The following is a 16,463-nucleotide window of genomic DNA, read 5'->3' on the forward strand; positions in this document are numbered from 1 at the left end:
TCAGTAGTCCTTTGCACCACAAATGAATCGTATATCCAGCCCCTGTGTAAATGAGAACCAAAGTACCCTGCTGCTCTGTGGCTAAGCCTGGGGACTCCAGTGTGGCAGGTCTGTTATGATGCGTGTCCTGCTGTGCTCTCCCCTGTAACCAGCTGGACCCTGTGTGCTCATGAGCTGGTCTTCCATGTCATCTTCTCTAGTTGCTTAGTCCTGCCACCAAGTATTTAGGAAACAAAACAAAGTTGGAGGATGGGATTGGGGATATGTGAGTCTTGACAGTTTCTAGAGGAAATATGACAGCGTTCTTGCTTTCTGCATAAGAGAATACTGCTATTCCAGAGCTACAGAAGCTTGTGTTTGCTCAACAGTGCAGTGGATAGTGGTAATCTCTGCTCTGCCAGGTACGAAGCAAATTCATCTGAAAGATTTAAGGCTTTTCAAGGAAGCCTGCAGTTTGGGGGGTAAATCCGCAAGACCTGGATATCAAAATTCCTGGGGGATCTCTGAGCCCAGAGATCTTCACTCGGGGCACAGACTTTTTTTAAAGAAAGTCAGCAGTTTTTTGCGTGGAAACAGGTCAGGGAGCACTCGGATACTTGGAGAGGTGCAGTGAAGGAGAATTTTGGCTGCTCCTCAGCTTTTATAACTGCTTATAGAAAACCAGGCTGCCTTTCTCAGCCTGGCAAAGCACCAGACATCCTGCATCCAGTGACCAGCCTCCCTGTTCCTCGCAAAGCTGTGCATATACATATATCCTGTGGGCATAGCACTTAATCAAAAAGGCCCTAGTAGAGGTGAACTCCCCCCAGAATCTTGATCTCTTGTCTCTACAGCAGGTGATGAATAACTGATCCAAATGTGTTGATCTGGACAGTGCTGCCAAGTCCTGGATATGATGTGTTGGTTGCTTTTCTTTTTGGAAGAACTATACCCTGGACCTCACTGGATATCATATTTTCAGGAGGTCATTCAACATCTTTACTGGAGCTTTTACCTGCAGTTTCTACCTAAAGTTGGTGAAAGCTCCTTGTATTCCTGTAATGTCTTTTTTGTGGCTTACAGCCACTTGGGGCAATGAAGCAAAGAGATGTAGTGTTTCCCAGCGAATCCAAAATAGCTCGGGAGGTGGCAGTATGTTGGCAAGTAGGTGGTGGGAGAGTGAAAAAGAGGACTAGAAAGGTACAAAAGAACAGAGAAATTACTTATTAGGCTACAGAAACATAAGATAATTCATGGTGATGTGCAAGGTGAAGGGAAAGGATGATATGACTTGCAAAACCAAGTGACATTAAGAATCTGCTATTCCCTTGGAACTAAGCATGTCCTTCCAACATTAAGGACATTAAAAAAAGCAGGGGGAGGGAGAGTGGGGAAAAAAAGAGTGAATTAAAGAACTATAAAATACTGCTAATGGTTTAATCCTCAGTTATGAATATTCAAAGTTCATGTCCACAGGGTCATACAGACTAGCATGAGGTTGTTCATGACGTTTAGATATGCCTCAACTGACTCACTTGAGCAGATCAAAAGCTATTTACTTCTGTGGGATTAAGAAGTTAAAGCTGGGGTTTGCCCTTCATCAGGCTGAAACTAATGTGCCTTATAGAAGAGATGAGCAAAACGGCAGGTGCTAGCTATCCTCAGGATAGAGGTATTCTATCACATTTAATTGAAAATTCTTGGGACTCCTCCAGCACGAAAAGGAGATGAAGAGCCACTTTGCATGAAGAGCAGGATGTACAGAGAGAAAAACTGGGTCATGGAAATGTGACTTGGCCGCCAGGATTATCTCTACATTAGACTGACCTGACTGGATAAATACCAAATAAGGAGGAGACGTGGCAAGTGTCAGGAAGATCAGTCACCTGATGCAATGCCTATACTACAGTTCACGTGAAGTCTCATGGCTGCAGTTTTAACTCGTGATATGGCAAGACTGAGTGCTCAAAACTAAGTGTCTGTCATTTGACTTAACTAGGTCATGAAGACAAATCTGAAGTTAATTGTTTGATACATGGATGAAGAAGAACAGATCAACTAAATTTATTTTAAAATAATTTTAAAGCAGTTAAGAGGTAACAGTGTCATGTAGAGGTTTCAGTGAAGAGAGTCATCAGTTTGTAGAGAACTTGACTCCTCTACTGGAAGAAGTGAATATCATCAACTTTTAAATATAATTAAATATATGTATGTGTTGACTTTTGATCCCTGTGATGCAGGCTCCTGGTATGCCCATTTTACAGCATGAGAACTGAGCACTCTATTATCTATAACCTGAAATAGTTGAGTGTATTAGTGGATGATTTCATTCTGACTGGTATGAGGATAGGGAATTGACTTAAAGTAATTCAACTTGCAACTGGATCCCGTGTTTCGGCAGAAAAAAAATCACCGCTGTTGTATTTGTCAGAATTGACAGGTACATTGGCCAGCAATAACTCAGGGAAATAAAGCAGGCTGTTTTCCTGTACCCATTAATGGCTCAGCTGGAAGATACAAAGGCTTTGTAAAAGATGTGTGAACACTCAAATCATAAAAGAAGAGAGAATGTTCATTTTGTCATAATTTTTAGTAAGTCATTGGACTGACTGAGGTTTGTAGGTAATGGAGAGTGGTAAGTGGCCATTTCAACTGGTAGAAATTGCATCAATTTAAGTGACGGGCTATTTTTGAGAGTGAGTGCCTGACAAATTAGAGTATCAATAAAAGACCTGAAGCATTTACTGAAGGTGGTTTTGAAGCAAGATGTCATGGAACTAACATGCTCATTTTAGCTCAAGTTCTTGGTAAAGTTAGCAGTGCAAAACTGCAGTAGGCACTCATGCAGAAACAAAGGTACAAGTTGGCACTTTCACTAGTGGACTCCAAATTTCAGTTAAATAGTGTTTTACCACTAATGTTTTTTTCATATGGCACTTAAATGAGACTGTTACTGGAGTTTTGGGCCCTATTTTTTTTTTTTTTTTTTTAATGAGCAATGAGGTTAATTAGCCCAGTTGCATTGAAAAGGGCTTTTTAAATTATTTTGTATGGCATGCTGCAAACAGTGCCTCTGGAGAAGTTCTTGAGTTAATATCTGCATGCCAGTTTCTAAAGAGACAAGAATCTGAAAATCAAGTTAACAAACTAGTACTTTTATGTCTTTGACCATGATCAGGTGAATTTTGAGCATACCTGAGGTTCTTGGAAGCCAGTTTCAGAGTGCTCTGGGCTTCAAGCATTTCCCTCTCCTCACCACATGTGCACACTTTACAAAGCTTACACATGGAACTGGTAACCTTCTGCAACACAGGCTTTTTTTTCTAGATCAAGTCTCTTTTGCCTGAAGTTTTGCGGAACAATGCAAAAAATAAAAAGTAGGTATGAATTTAGCAAGGTAGACACAAAGGCCAAGTACCTGAGCAATTCTGAGATCAAGCAGTATGCTTTCAGAGGACAGGCTTGTATAAATATTAAAATATCTGGTGCAATATACATAGTTTTATTCATGTTTTGAGACTGTCTAGGATGGGATTTATGCAGCAGTGGATGTAGTCTTATGAATTCTTGAGTAGCGTGCTTTAGAGACTGGGGCCTGGACCTTCATCCCACTTGTCCTTCACAGGTGTGAACAGTGTCCTGTAGAATTAAGGTATTGAATGATGGTATTGGAGGTAAACAGCATGAAATAATACAGGCTTGGGGCTCCAGAGAAGGCTGAGTTAAGCTTCCAGATCAAAGCAGACAGAAGTTCAAGCAAAATTCTGCAACTGAGACCTGTGTCTGTGTTACTGTGGTGTCCTCTAAAACCAGTGTCTTCTGCTGGAAATACAACTTAACCTGCCTGAATGTTTTTGATTTTTCCTGGTAGTGACAGTCTGAAACCAGTGGAAGTTTTGCTATTTGGCTTGATTTCAATGGAAAGGCTTGCATTAATTAGTTATTAATTGTATATTCATTTAATTGTCTCCAGAGGGGTTAGAAAGAAGCTGAAAACATCCTCACTGACTACACTTTAGAGCGCAAAGATGCCTTTGTATGGAAACTTGTATTCTGCAGAACACTTCAAGCAATACTAAATATTTGTATTTCTATAGTTTTCTGTTTGAAAAACTTTTAGTGCCTGGATAACGGTTATCTACATGGATGCAAACCCATCAGAAGTCAATTAAAAAACAAAACCACTAAAAACAAACCAGCCAAAACCAAACCACACACACCCCTCAACAAAACCTTTTAAAAGGATGTTTTGTGTGGATAATATGTTGCCTGAGCTGTTGTAAATAATTTTCCAAAGGAATAATTTTATGCCACAATAAGTCTTGCAAGATGTACATAAAAGGAGATGGACAACAACTTTATGCAGAAAGGGGCTCTTGCTTTGCTGGTCAGCACAGTAAGTCTCTGGTTTGGGAAGAAAAGACTTACTGTGCTGTGTAAATAAATAACAATAAATGGAGCTTAACATTTTTCATTATAAAGATAACTTTAAGCTGTGGCCTGACACAGGTCCTTTACCTCCAGTGAACTGGAGGCAAATTGCCAGTAATATTTAAGGGGGGTTGAATTTTGGATGTCCAGGACTATCACGCTGGAGCTCTTCACTGTTGGGTTTATAACAAGAGTCACAGGACTAAACCAGGATGTGTTAGCCCTTATTGGACCAGAGTTAGAGGAGCAGTCTCGTCCGATTAGCTTTCAGTTGCTCTGCTTCCCAGTGAAGTACAGTTGGTTTCTTGAACTGACACGCTGAAACTGTCCTACCTGTACAGCTGATTTCCCTGGCAAGAGCAAAATGATGAGCAAGCAATGCCTTTTATGAGGTTTCTGTCACAGTAGGTATATTGGGATGGAAAGGTCATTGCCTTTATGGTAGTGAAAGCAGTAAAGGTCACCACTTTAATGAACTCGGCTAAGGCAGCAATTCCTAAATGGCCATTACAGATTGGCACATCTTAGACCTGCCTTGCACTAGCTCCTGTTGCACTGGGGGAAAAGGAAGTTGTTGGCATTGGCAGAGTGGCTGGAAGATGTTAATCTGAGGACTAAGCCTTGCAAGTATTTTATTTGTCTCAACTTAATCTTCATCAAATCTTGATGAATTTAAGAATGCCTTGCAAAAATATAAAGGTTAGTTTTGGCTGACATTTGGAAACTTTTTTTTTCTGCCTGGGTTTTAGTTGTGAGTTTTCTTTTTTCTAAAGTGTCGTTTTTTTCTCCTAATTATTAGGCTGGAAAAAAGACAAATCAAAATGTATGCTGCTGATATTGCAAGGGATGAGCTGAATTTATTTAAACCTCACAGATGCTCTTTCTGTCATTAAGTGTCAAAGTATTTGAGCAATTAGATCACTCTAACTCAGTTCAACAAACCTGTGCTCAGGCAACACTGAGGCTAACACAAATGAGGGCTCTGTAAAAATCATTTACGTCAGTCCATCTGTCTGTCCATACTCTGTCTGCTCTCAGAGGTTGCCCTCCCCACCCCAAACATTTCTGAAATGTTTTAACACTCCAAGTCACAAGAGATTTTACAATTAGAGGCAACTAACCCTTCCCTTCTGTGTGAAACACTTGCAGCCCATAACTGGAACTGCTGTGCTTGGTCTCTCCTTTGGAGAAGTGAGCTGGTACCCTTCTGTCTGAAGAGGGTTGTCCTTTGCAAGCCTTTTGGTGCTTTATGGCCTGTACTTTGAGAAATGCTGCTTTAGCTGGAGCTGTTCAGCTGTGTTCATAAGCTCTGCCTCAAGGTTTTATCCTTTGAGCATTGCTACATTTTTTTTTCCCTCTTCTGGAATTAACAAATCTTCATCTCATTTAAATGCTTCATTTGGAAGCTTTGTCATGTGACAATGACACAGTTCTGTGGCTTTATAGATGAGAAATGCAGTGCAGAAGAGAACCATAGAGAAAAAACCAACAACCACCCCAAAAACCCCCCATAATCATTATTCTGTAATTATTACTGTGCTACAATGATTTGTGTTGTATTCCAGAGCTGCAGGAAATGAATCGTAAAACCACAGAATGGTTTGGGGTGGAAGGGACCTTGAAGGTCATCTAGTTCCAGCCCTGCTGCCATGGGCAGGGATACCTTCCACTAGACCAGGTTGCTCAGAGCCCCATCCAGCCTGCCCTTGAACACTGCCAGGGATGGGGCATCCACAGCTTCTCTGGGCAACCTGTGCCAGTGTCTCACCGCGCCCCCCCCCCCCGCCCCCCAGTTAAGAAATGTCTTCCTGAGAACTAATCTGAATCTATCCTTTTTTAGTTTAAAATGATTACCCCTTGTCCTATCCCTACAGGCCCTACTAAATGTTTGTCCCCACCTTTCTTATAAGCCCCCTTTAGGTACTGGGAGGCTGCTATAAGGTCTCCTTGGAGCCTTCTCTTCTCCAGGCTGATCAACCCCAACTGTCTCAGCCTGTCTCCATAGGAGAGGCGTTCCAGCCCTCTGATCATCTTCATGGCCCTCCTCTGGACTCCATAATGAAGCAAAATGCAGGTCTGTGTGATGCTTGCAGGTAATAATTACTAATCTATTGTAAACTGGTACTAAGAGATGGTATTCTCACTTAACTACCAGAAAGCTGCTCTGTGAACCTATTGCAGTTCTTGTAGCTAGTTGAGCTTGTTCCACTTCTTTCTGTGGCTAGTCCCCCAGTGGAGAACAGGACTACAGCTTCTGTTGCACCTTACCTCTGATGTGCGATACAGTCCCCTTTCTGCGGCAGAGTGGTATTCAAAAAAGCTCCTGTAACTCGTCTCACAGTAATCTTTTTCAGTTCTGAAGAGACAGCCTCTCCTTCCAGTGAAATTCCAGTCTCTGATTACAAAACCTTTTTATTTTGGACCTGTGTGTCTGTTTCACAGTGTATGATTGCTGGTAAGATAGTTCTCCCAACTTAAAAAATAAAAAAAACCAACAACACACAACCAAAAAAACCCCAAACAAACAAAAAAACCCCCAAAAACCAGCAATGGCCAATGCTCTCCATCTGTTGTAGCTTTTGACTGTGATGCTTCTACTCATGGAAGCATATATTAACAGCTGTCACATTTGTTAGAAGATAATGTAAGCTGATTCAATCTTTCCTTGATCAAGTTTGATTATTTTTTTTTTTGGTCAGCTGTTTCTTTCTTTTAACTACCACATATTTTATGGTGGGAGAAAGTGCAGAGTCCCTGCAGAACTTTAAAAAACCAACAAACCAAAACCAACCAAACACCGCCCCCCCCCCAAAAAAAAAAAAAAAACAACACACAAACAACAAACAAACAAAAAAACCCACCACAAAACCAAAACCCCAAGACAAAACCAAACTTGAAAAAAACCAAACCTGAGAAATTGCTCCGTTTATCTCATACTGATCTTATGTTTGCTGAGTAAAGAAAGCTTTTCCCTACCTCTTATGTGTAGAAATAAGAGTATGAAAATAAGTCCAGGTACTTGGTGTCAATTATAGTGATACTATTTAAATGCAAATTTTGTTTTGGTCAGGCTGATTCAATAAGATGAATAGAGGGCATTTATGTAAATAAGCATATTATAATAAGACAATGAAGTATTTGTAATTTTGGATGTTAGTGCTTTCCTTTCTCCCAAAGGATGAGTTGGCTAGGCTTTTAGGAACACAGGGAGGGATGGGGAGTGGCACTTGACATTCAGTTTTGTGGGATAAAATTGCATAAAGCCATAGGCTGCAGACAGAAACAGACCATGTTCATTAGATGCCCAACAAAAGAGGACTTGCAATTCTTCATTAGCAACATGCTAATAGGAAACTGTAGGGAAGCAATCTAGTGTCAACCTTTGGAGACATGATTGAGAGTAAAATAATCTTTCACATTTTTAGAGAGTTTTTTTTTTCGTCACTCTTTTGAGATACTGGTAACATACCTACTAACATGGTCACACGAATGAAATCTTTTCTGTGTATACCAAGCAACTTATTTTCATACTGGTTCTTAAAGTCACTAAAAAGAACTGGCATTGCTAATGCAAATATCAAGAAGCTTAAAATGTTAACATCTGTCTTGTTTAGCTATAAATCCAGATCTGAGTTTCTAGGCTCCCTCTATAGTCAGTGGAGGTTAGATGACACATCCAGAAAGACAGAAGGGAACAAACTGTGCTCTAGTGGTGTTTTTCTGTTTCCATAGGTTATGGAAATATTCTGGATGAGTTCTTTAGATACCTATCAAATTAATCTAGGAAGATGAATGGGATCCTAAAGGACTGAATAATATTTTTGTGCTCTAAAAGTACACACACAGAGTTGGGTTACATAGGCTTGCAGCAGTAACATTGTCTGGGATTCGGTTCTATGGTGGAATTCGCTTTGAAATTAGTAACTAGGGACCTGCTCAACAGAAAGGAGATCATTCTGTCCTTTATCTCTAAGGTACGCTTAACATCCCTCAAATCAAAAGATTAACAGGCTGTTGATATCTTATAAAATAGTAGATGTAAACCACACTGGAAGGAGTCACCAACACAATCTTTTACTGCTACCACAAGGTATTCAACATGTATGGCTTTTTTAAGTTTGCACTCTGCTTTTCTCAAAACCATTCACTTTTTCTAAACCTTAAAAAAAGTATTATAGCACAGTGAGGAAAAATAATTTTAACTGCTGTTTATTTAAAATTGGTGGTGACTTGTTTTCATCATATTTTTTGTGAATATTTGAGGTCTTGAATGTCACTACTCTGAAGAGCAATGCTCCTGAAAATTGGTGATTGGCCTGAATTTTTATGTCAAGTTAACTTCAGATATTGCAGATTGGATGTATCCTATAAAATGTGCAGAAGATATTGCAAACAGGACCAACATTAATAATGTGAGTAGTATACCTATGATACTGTTGATCTAAAACTTTTAGGAATGTAACTGATACTTAGTCTCTGTACTTTAAATTTTCTTGCTTTTTTTCTGTTTTTAATAACATTGGGGGGTGTTATAAGCTGTTGTCCTCCACAGCCATGAGAGCAAGGTATTTACTTTCTATCTTATAAGAAATAGAGATTCCTAGACAATCACTGAGCCATGTTTATCTCTTGTAGCAGATGCTCCAGGTAAGAGCATGGCTTCAGTTCCTCTGGAGGTGGCTTGTTTGTAGTCTGCAGTCTGAACACTTTCAGTGGGCTTTCTGTCTCAGTCCTGCACGGAGAGCTGTGGCGGAGGTTTTGATTTACACGCAGCACTGAAGTGTTGCAAGGTAGACGTGAGTCCAGGTCATGATAGCTGGTTGTCTCAGTGCCATGGTGTAGGTATTGTGTTCCTATGTCTGGCTTAGCAGTGCCACTGGATATTTTATCAAGCAGAGGACACCATTGCACTCTATGCCTCTAGCTGTGTTGCTTAATACAACATACTACATCTGTGATGATTCAAGAATGACTGGTGAAGGTTAGACTCCTGTTTCTTAATGTACAATGGTTTTTAGATCATTGCAACAGTAAGGTAGGACTTCACCTTCTTATATTGACTGCGTGTATAAAATAAAACTCTCTATCTACCTTCCTTATAGGAAGAGTCTTATTAATCTTAGGACTGTGATGTTTTAAAGATTCTGGTTGATATGTAGTGGTGACTCTAAGACCACTTTATTCAAAGTGTAATTCTGGCTCCAGAAGTGATGCCTGGAGGTACAAGGCAATGCACTGGATTAAAAATTACCATTTTGGGAACCAATGGATTTGATGTACCTTTCATTGCTAGATTTGGAGGTACCATGTGGCTACATGAGCATATAAAGCCCCTTTCCTATCTCCCCTGTATAGTAGGTAAAGGCCAGTTTTTCTCAAAAAAAGCTGTACTTAAAATGAGAACACAATTTATTTTTTCTTCTGACATCTTAAAGAAAATTCTAAGGGAACTGAATACACTTTAAAGTTCTGAAACTTCCTACAGCTTTTTTTTCTGAAGGGGACTGTCTGGTAGAATTTGCTAGAGAAGTAAAAAGTAAATTTTCCCATAACTCAGTTATAAAGGCATGTGGCTGTCTCAGTAGAGCTACTAAAAGGAAGTAATTTCCTCTAAACTATAGAGATGTTTAGAATAATTGTTAGAGTCATATTTTGTGTCACATTCTATCTGAATTTTCTGCAATGGTATGCTGAACAAATAACTTGCAGAAAATAATCCATCTGGCAATCCTGGCGCTCTGTTTCTGCTCCTGGAACATCTACAGCTATATCACAACTTTTTCAAACTAATTACCAGAACTGCGCTGTGAATGTTTATAGGTAATTGAGAGACTTTATTATACACACAGGAGTAGTCTAGTCCTGTCATCTTGTTGATATTTGAAATGTGCACAGTAAGGCTTAATTGTATAAAAGCATGTGAAATAAGAATGTTGTCAGGAAGATGACCATGCCCCTCTCTTGGAGCCCATGGATACAGAGAGCACACAAATGCTTTGAGGAAACATCTTCTGGTGTTCATCAGCTCCTTCTCCCAGGTAACCTAGAGAACAGAATCATCCCTCAGATATCAGTGGCAGTGGTCTTACGGAACAAAATCTCATCTTGTGATTCCTGGACCTTACAAAGGAATATAGAGGGACTATGTAGAATTTAAAAAAAAAAAAAAAAAAATATCTAACCATTCAATTAACATAGGTACTCAAGAGTACTAGCATATGATACTCAATAATGAAGTAGAGCAAACATTTGTAACTTAGCCTTTTCTACATCTGGTACCAACAGGTCCCCAGTGGGATCAAATTTACCCAAGTATTTTGCTGCCTAGGTATTTATGTGAGCAAGGAAGTTCCTCTATACAAATGTTTGTGGTAACAACACGTAAGCCCTCTTTAGTTTAGTGTTCCCTTTCATTCCTGTCAACCCAAGCCGTTTGCTTGCCAACCCTGTCCATCAATCCCTCACAGGGCTGCTGATAACTCTTTCCCTCCTCTGTAGCTCCCAATTTAAAGCCCAGAGAACAATTGCCATGGAGGCTTTTGGCTCCTTGAAACAATTATAATTCAGTTTTGGTGTGGGTGAAATGAGATAAAAGTGCAGATGCAGTAATTCCTTGATGTAATTGATACTTATTCATGGCTTATAGCCATACCAAGCATTCTTTGTAGGAGGTAGTGACTTCATCTGGAAGAATCTGAGAAAATGAGCTTCTACTAATCAAGCAAAATGAAAGTATTTCAGGCCTCTGGAGGTCTCCTCAGATGAGGGTTCTGAGTTATACAAACCCCCACTACTAATTTTTTCCTCACTCATTTGTCCACTATTAATCTTAATGGAGCACACACCATTTTTCTGTTCCCACACATGAGGATGATGACCCTATCAGTCAATTCCAAGATGCGTAGGACAGGTAGAGCCAGGTTTAACTTATAATGATGCTTCTAGTTCCAAACTTGCTAAAGGTTTTTAGTATTTGTTTCTATACTGCACCACAGATTACTTCCTAGAGAATGCCATCTTGCTGTTTATGGAAAATGCAAACGTAACTTTAGAAGCCTTTGATCTACCATTGGGGAAAGTCTTTGGGCAGAAGTTATGAAGTGTTTCTTGTATGAGCTCACCTAGATTTTATCCTTAAAGTAGGAGCAGAGAATAAGCGAAACAGGAATCAAAATCTTAATTTCTTACTGTGTTTTCTCCGCCTCCCAGTGGTGGTAATTGTACCTTCAGGATATTTTGTGGCATAATCTGTTAAAATATGTAATGCTTGTATCAGTTTGGCTAACAGAAGCTGAAGAAAGGGCAAGGCTATCTTCAAGACTCTTTACAGAAAAATTATTCTGTCAAGTTTTAAAGACATGCTTTACCTAGGGCAAAGAAGAATTGAAAAGATAACCAGAAAAAAAAAAAAAAAAACCAAACAGGGCAAACAAAGCAGTGTATCCTATAAGACTTAAGGAACTAGTGAATAGGTGGAAGAAGCCAAATTGGGAGCTGATGGAACTGCTGAGCAGGATTGTTTGCTTATAATGAATGTTCCTTTACTCTCTGTGTTCAAGTGGCTCCTACCAGCTTCCACTATCTAAGTTGTAAGCAAAAGGCTTGTATGTATCTATGTACCAGTATGTTACAGGTATCAAAAAAAATCAGCTATAATAAAAAATTCATGTCCAATTGGAAGCTGCATGAAGCCAAGGCTTAAAACAAAAAGAGCTTAAAAGGACCCTTGTGTTCCCAAGGGGTCTTAATGAGGTGGGTGTAAATTTAAAATGGGTAAGTGAGAGGAACTGTAGAGCTGTCGGCCCTTCTGGAAGACACTCTGATAAAAGAATAGAATAAACCAGGAAGATTATTTCTCTGCAGCTGAGACTTCCCTGATGTTATGTAATTCTGTATTTACTCAGTTACTCTTTTGTTCTAGCACAGTTTAGTTAATTTGTTCTTTTTCTTCCTAAGATATTTTTATGAGTTATAAATTTTAGTGGTAAGTTTACTAGAAAGAGGAATTGAAGGGGGAAGTATTTTTAATGTTATTTGTCCTGTAATATACACTTTAATAATTTGAGGTGGATGGACTTTGATCTCAAGCTTTTTAGTAAAGTTTTGGCGGAAATATTCAAGCTTTTGTTAGAAGACACAATTCTAATCAAGGCAGGTGATGGAGAGAGGATCCTTAAGCATTGTGTTTCAGTGGAGGCCAAATTAGTGTGAGTGTCTTGGAGGAGAAACATATGAATTGAGATATTGAAAGCAGAATAAATGACCGTTAACTATTCAAAAGTGCAACTTCCTTATACCATAGCATGTCAGAAAGCATAGTTCCTTCATGATTCAAAACCAATTGGTGTTTTTTTTAGAAAAATATTCCGACCAATGGTCTTGGAACAACTACTGTCTCTACAGCCAGTAGGACTCACACTGAGGACTGAATAGAGGAATGGCAGCTAATTTAGCTCAAACCATTGTCAGCAGCAACATTAGCCAGCTAGTTGTAATGACAAGGACTAGGAAACCTTAATGAGCATCAGTATGGTATAAATGGAAGGGAGGAATGATCTGTAGGTGGTGGATAGTAATGAATACATGGTAACAGTAGCCTGCCAAATTGCTTCGCTGGCACTGGAGAGATGATGCCCTTATGTTTCTTCTGCAGCCTGGCACCAACACCAGCTTGCTGCTTCCCATTCTGGGTCCAGGTCAGCTGGAGTTAGCCGAGGGTTCCCTGCATCAACATGCCTTTTACATGGAAGGCCCTTCCCCTCCCATGTGAGGCTTTCACTACTCGTTTTCATCATATTCTAACAGTAGTAATAAGCTAAGGCCTGTCATCACCCATTGGGTTGGTCTGCTCCCCACACCAGCTACACATGACCTCACTCTCTGCTCTGTTCACAGTTACAGTAAATCTTTAGAACATATTGTGCAGAAGCTGGTATGAATAGCAATGGGAAGAAATGCAGAGAACCTACATCCTATGCCCCCAAAGATGCATAACTACTCCCTTCAGTTTGAAAATCCAGAGGAGCAGTTTTACTTAGCTTTACTGAAGCCATGCCTGGGTGTGTGCTACAGGGCTGAGACATCTCTGTGCCTAGAGATCCTATATCACTGAGGGGAGAGGGTATACCAGCTCTGACTGTAGTTCCAGGCTTGCACTGCTCTGGCAAGCTGCTACTTTTTTGCATTTACTCCAATGCTCTGTACACTTGAAATCAAGATGGTCTGATCTGTAATAACTCCCGAAGTATGAACTGATGTACTTAATCTTGATGAGCAGCTGTCATGAGCTGAACGTACTAGTTGTTCTTGTATCTGGGTTTCCTTAAAGTCCCATCCAACTTGATCTATTTCTAGTTTACCTCTGGTTTTATTATTGCGCCTCTCTCTAGTCTAGGCTGTGTAATCCTTCACAACTACTGGAGTTGCAGGCTTAGTGGAAAACTACCACTTCCTGAATTATTATTTTTTTTTTTTAGATTATAGATGTGTTCTTGGTAAGACATTGCTCATGCTAATTTGTGTTCATATCAAATAATTATGGGGAAAACAAAGTTAAGTCTGTATTGAAACCTCCTACTGACTCAGAGTTCAGTAGTATGAAATCTTGATACAGAAACCAGTTAATGGCTGAATTGGTTCCAAATGTGAAAGTCTTGCAAATGCAGTTTCAAGAGTCTTCGAGATGATCAAGATTTTGGAGAGGTCTGCTTATTCAGGAGATGTAGTGGCTGTTTCTCCTAGTAGTTTAATGTTTAAAAAGAGGTTTGGTGCTGTGGAGTAAATAAATTCATAACTGTGAAAGAAGACATAACTGTGCTGGGCCAGAGATGGGTAACACTGATGTTACCAGGGACAGACAGAGCAACACTGGATTAGTCTTTTTCAAATTGGGTTTTGTAGGAAGAGAATTGCAATGGATCTCTTCACTCAGTTTGCCTCTAACTTAGAAACAGATGTGAAATGTTTGTCATCATAGGTAGTTTGGGGGAACATCCCTCCTATGCACCATGAGCTTGCAGTGGCAGAGAAAGTAAGTTTTATCAAAAAAAAAAAAAAAAAAAGTTCCGGAACACCAAAGGTCTCACACAAGCGATGACAGTAGGTAGTATCGGGACCACTGACTTTAGTTTCTATGCTGGCATTGGAGCTCTGAAGTGGAATATGCTCAGGCTTGGTGAAAGCCCTATGAGCTTTCTTCACCCTCCCTACGTTTGAAAACTCTTGCACGTTTGACTGAGCTTAAGTTCTTAATTCCAGCAGTAGCCCCCAAAAAATCATGTGATGTGTGGGATTTTCTGGATGGCTTTGAAGCTGGAGAGCTTCAACTTATGCTCCTGCCACAGCTTTTTAGGGAAGCAGATGAGGTGTGTACTGCTTCATCCTATTACTTAAAACTGTCAGCCCATGCTGTGTTTCTTGGTTGATGTGACAAAGCCGCTCTACAGCAGTTATGAGATGTTAAGCTCTTGAGTCCTTGTTATGCCAAAACGTTTGTGTCACTGCAACTCTATCTCACTTCTGGATTCTAACCTTACAGAAGCTGTGTCCTAACGTTGCTGTAAAGACTAGCAGTAGTCCTCCCTGGGTTGTTGAAGCAGATGTGTGATCCTGGAGCCTGTTCTTCTCTCGCATACAGAAGCTTTAAAGAGAACATGGCAAGACTGTAGTTTGAATCATGAGAAGAGAACAGAGGTGTAAAGGAAAACAGAGGTATTCTTAGAAGCAAAATACTGGGTACTGATCTAGGACATCTAGATTCAGTTTCTAGTTCCTGTAACTTAAAAACACTTTATCAGTTCTGTGGTTGTTTTTGCAAAGTAGTATATTCTCAGTAGCTGGGATGTGCTTTGAGGTTGCAGTAAAAATACAAGGCATAAATTTGTAGTTGGCTCAGTTAACAGATGCCAGAAGTGAATCACATAAGGCCAAAACTGTTATATCCTCCTCTTTGCTCTAGGGAGGCAAAAGCTGAAGTGTTAGGTCTGAAGGTGAGACTAGGCTTGGCAGACACACCGAGAGTTCAACAACAAACAACAGGATTTTGCAGAAATAAGCCTTTTAAAAGTTAATCCATTTTACCAGCAGTTTGCATGCTTGTAGCTTAATGCTACTTTTCACTACACCTAGTGAAAACAGTGCTCCTTCAGCTGCAAGCTGCATAGAACACTTGCACTAGCCTCTACTTGAAGTGACCTCTTATATCAGAGTCCCAGCTTAGTAACATTTCTTTTCAGTGTTTCCTCCCTGAAGTGACATTTAGTGTGTAAGAATGAAAAGGAGGTGAAAATAACACAGCCTGTTGTTCTGTTTAGCAACACTGGATCTCTGTAACTTGCACTTTACAGACTGCTTGTTTATCAGACTGAGAATAAGGCATACATTTTTGACAGTAATGATTGAAACAACTTCCCAGGAAGACTCAGAAATGTAAAAGGTGAGATTTTGTGACTATACAGATGAAGACTGCAAATTTTCCCATGATGATCCCTATCAATGCATATTTCTACCCTTAGGAACAAAATGCATTTGAATTCAAACTATGGTGATGAGGACTTCATAGAGGAGAAGAGTCATTAATTCCAAGATGGATTTTTTTTTTTTTCTTTCTTTCTTCTAACCTATGGTCTAACCAGAGAATAAGGGCTTCTAGGTGCAGAATTTTTTGTGAGGTTGTCAGATCTTCCAATTCCATCCACTTTGACTTATTCCATCCACTTTGAATGACTCTTACATATGAGTTTTTGTGAGCTTTTGATTATTCTCCTCACTCGTGGTCTATCAACACGAATCTTCCTGCTTGGTGCTGTCACCTTTATGAGATGCAAAGCCATTCCAAAGCTTGAAATACCTGGAAGAGTTTATTTTGTAGAGAAGTGTCCGCTAAAAACATTAAAATGTCTTTTGTGCATCTGACCCGTTGAGGGTTGGGGTGAAGATGCTACTGGGTGGTTGCTCTTGAGGCTTGTACAGAGACCAGAGATTTAGTCACAGCATTGAAATGCTTCTTGTGTTTTATTAAGGGATGTTTCTGACAGCAAACAGCTTGCACAATC

The sequence above is a fragment of the Falco biarmicus genome, chromosome 9 (genome assembly GCF_023638135.1).
Source record: "Falco biarmicus isolate bFalBia1 chromosome 9, bFalBia1.pri, whole genome shotgun sequence".
In the NCBI taxonomy this organism is placed as follows: Eukaryota; Metazoa; Chordata; class Aves; order Falconiformes; family Falconidae; genus Falco; species Falco biarmicus.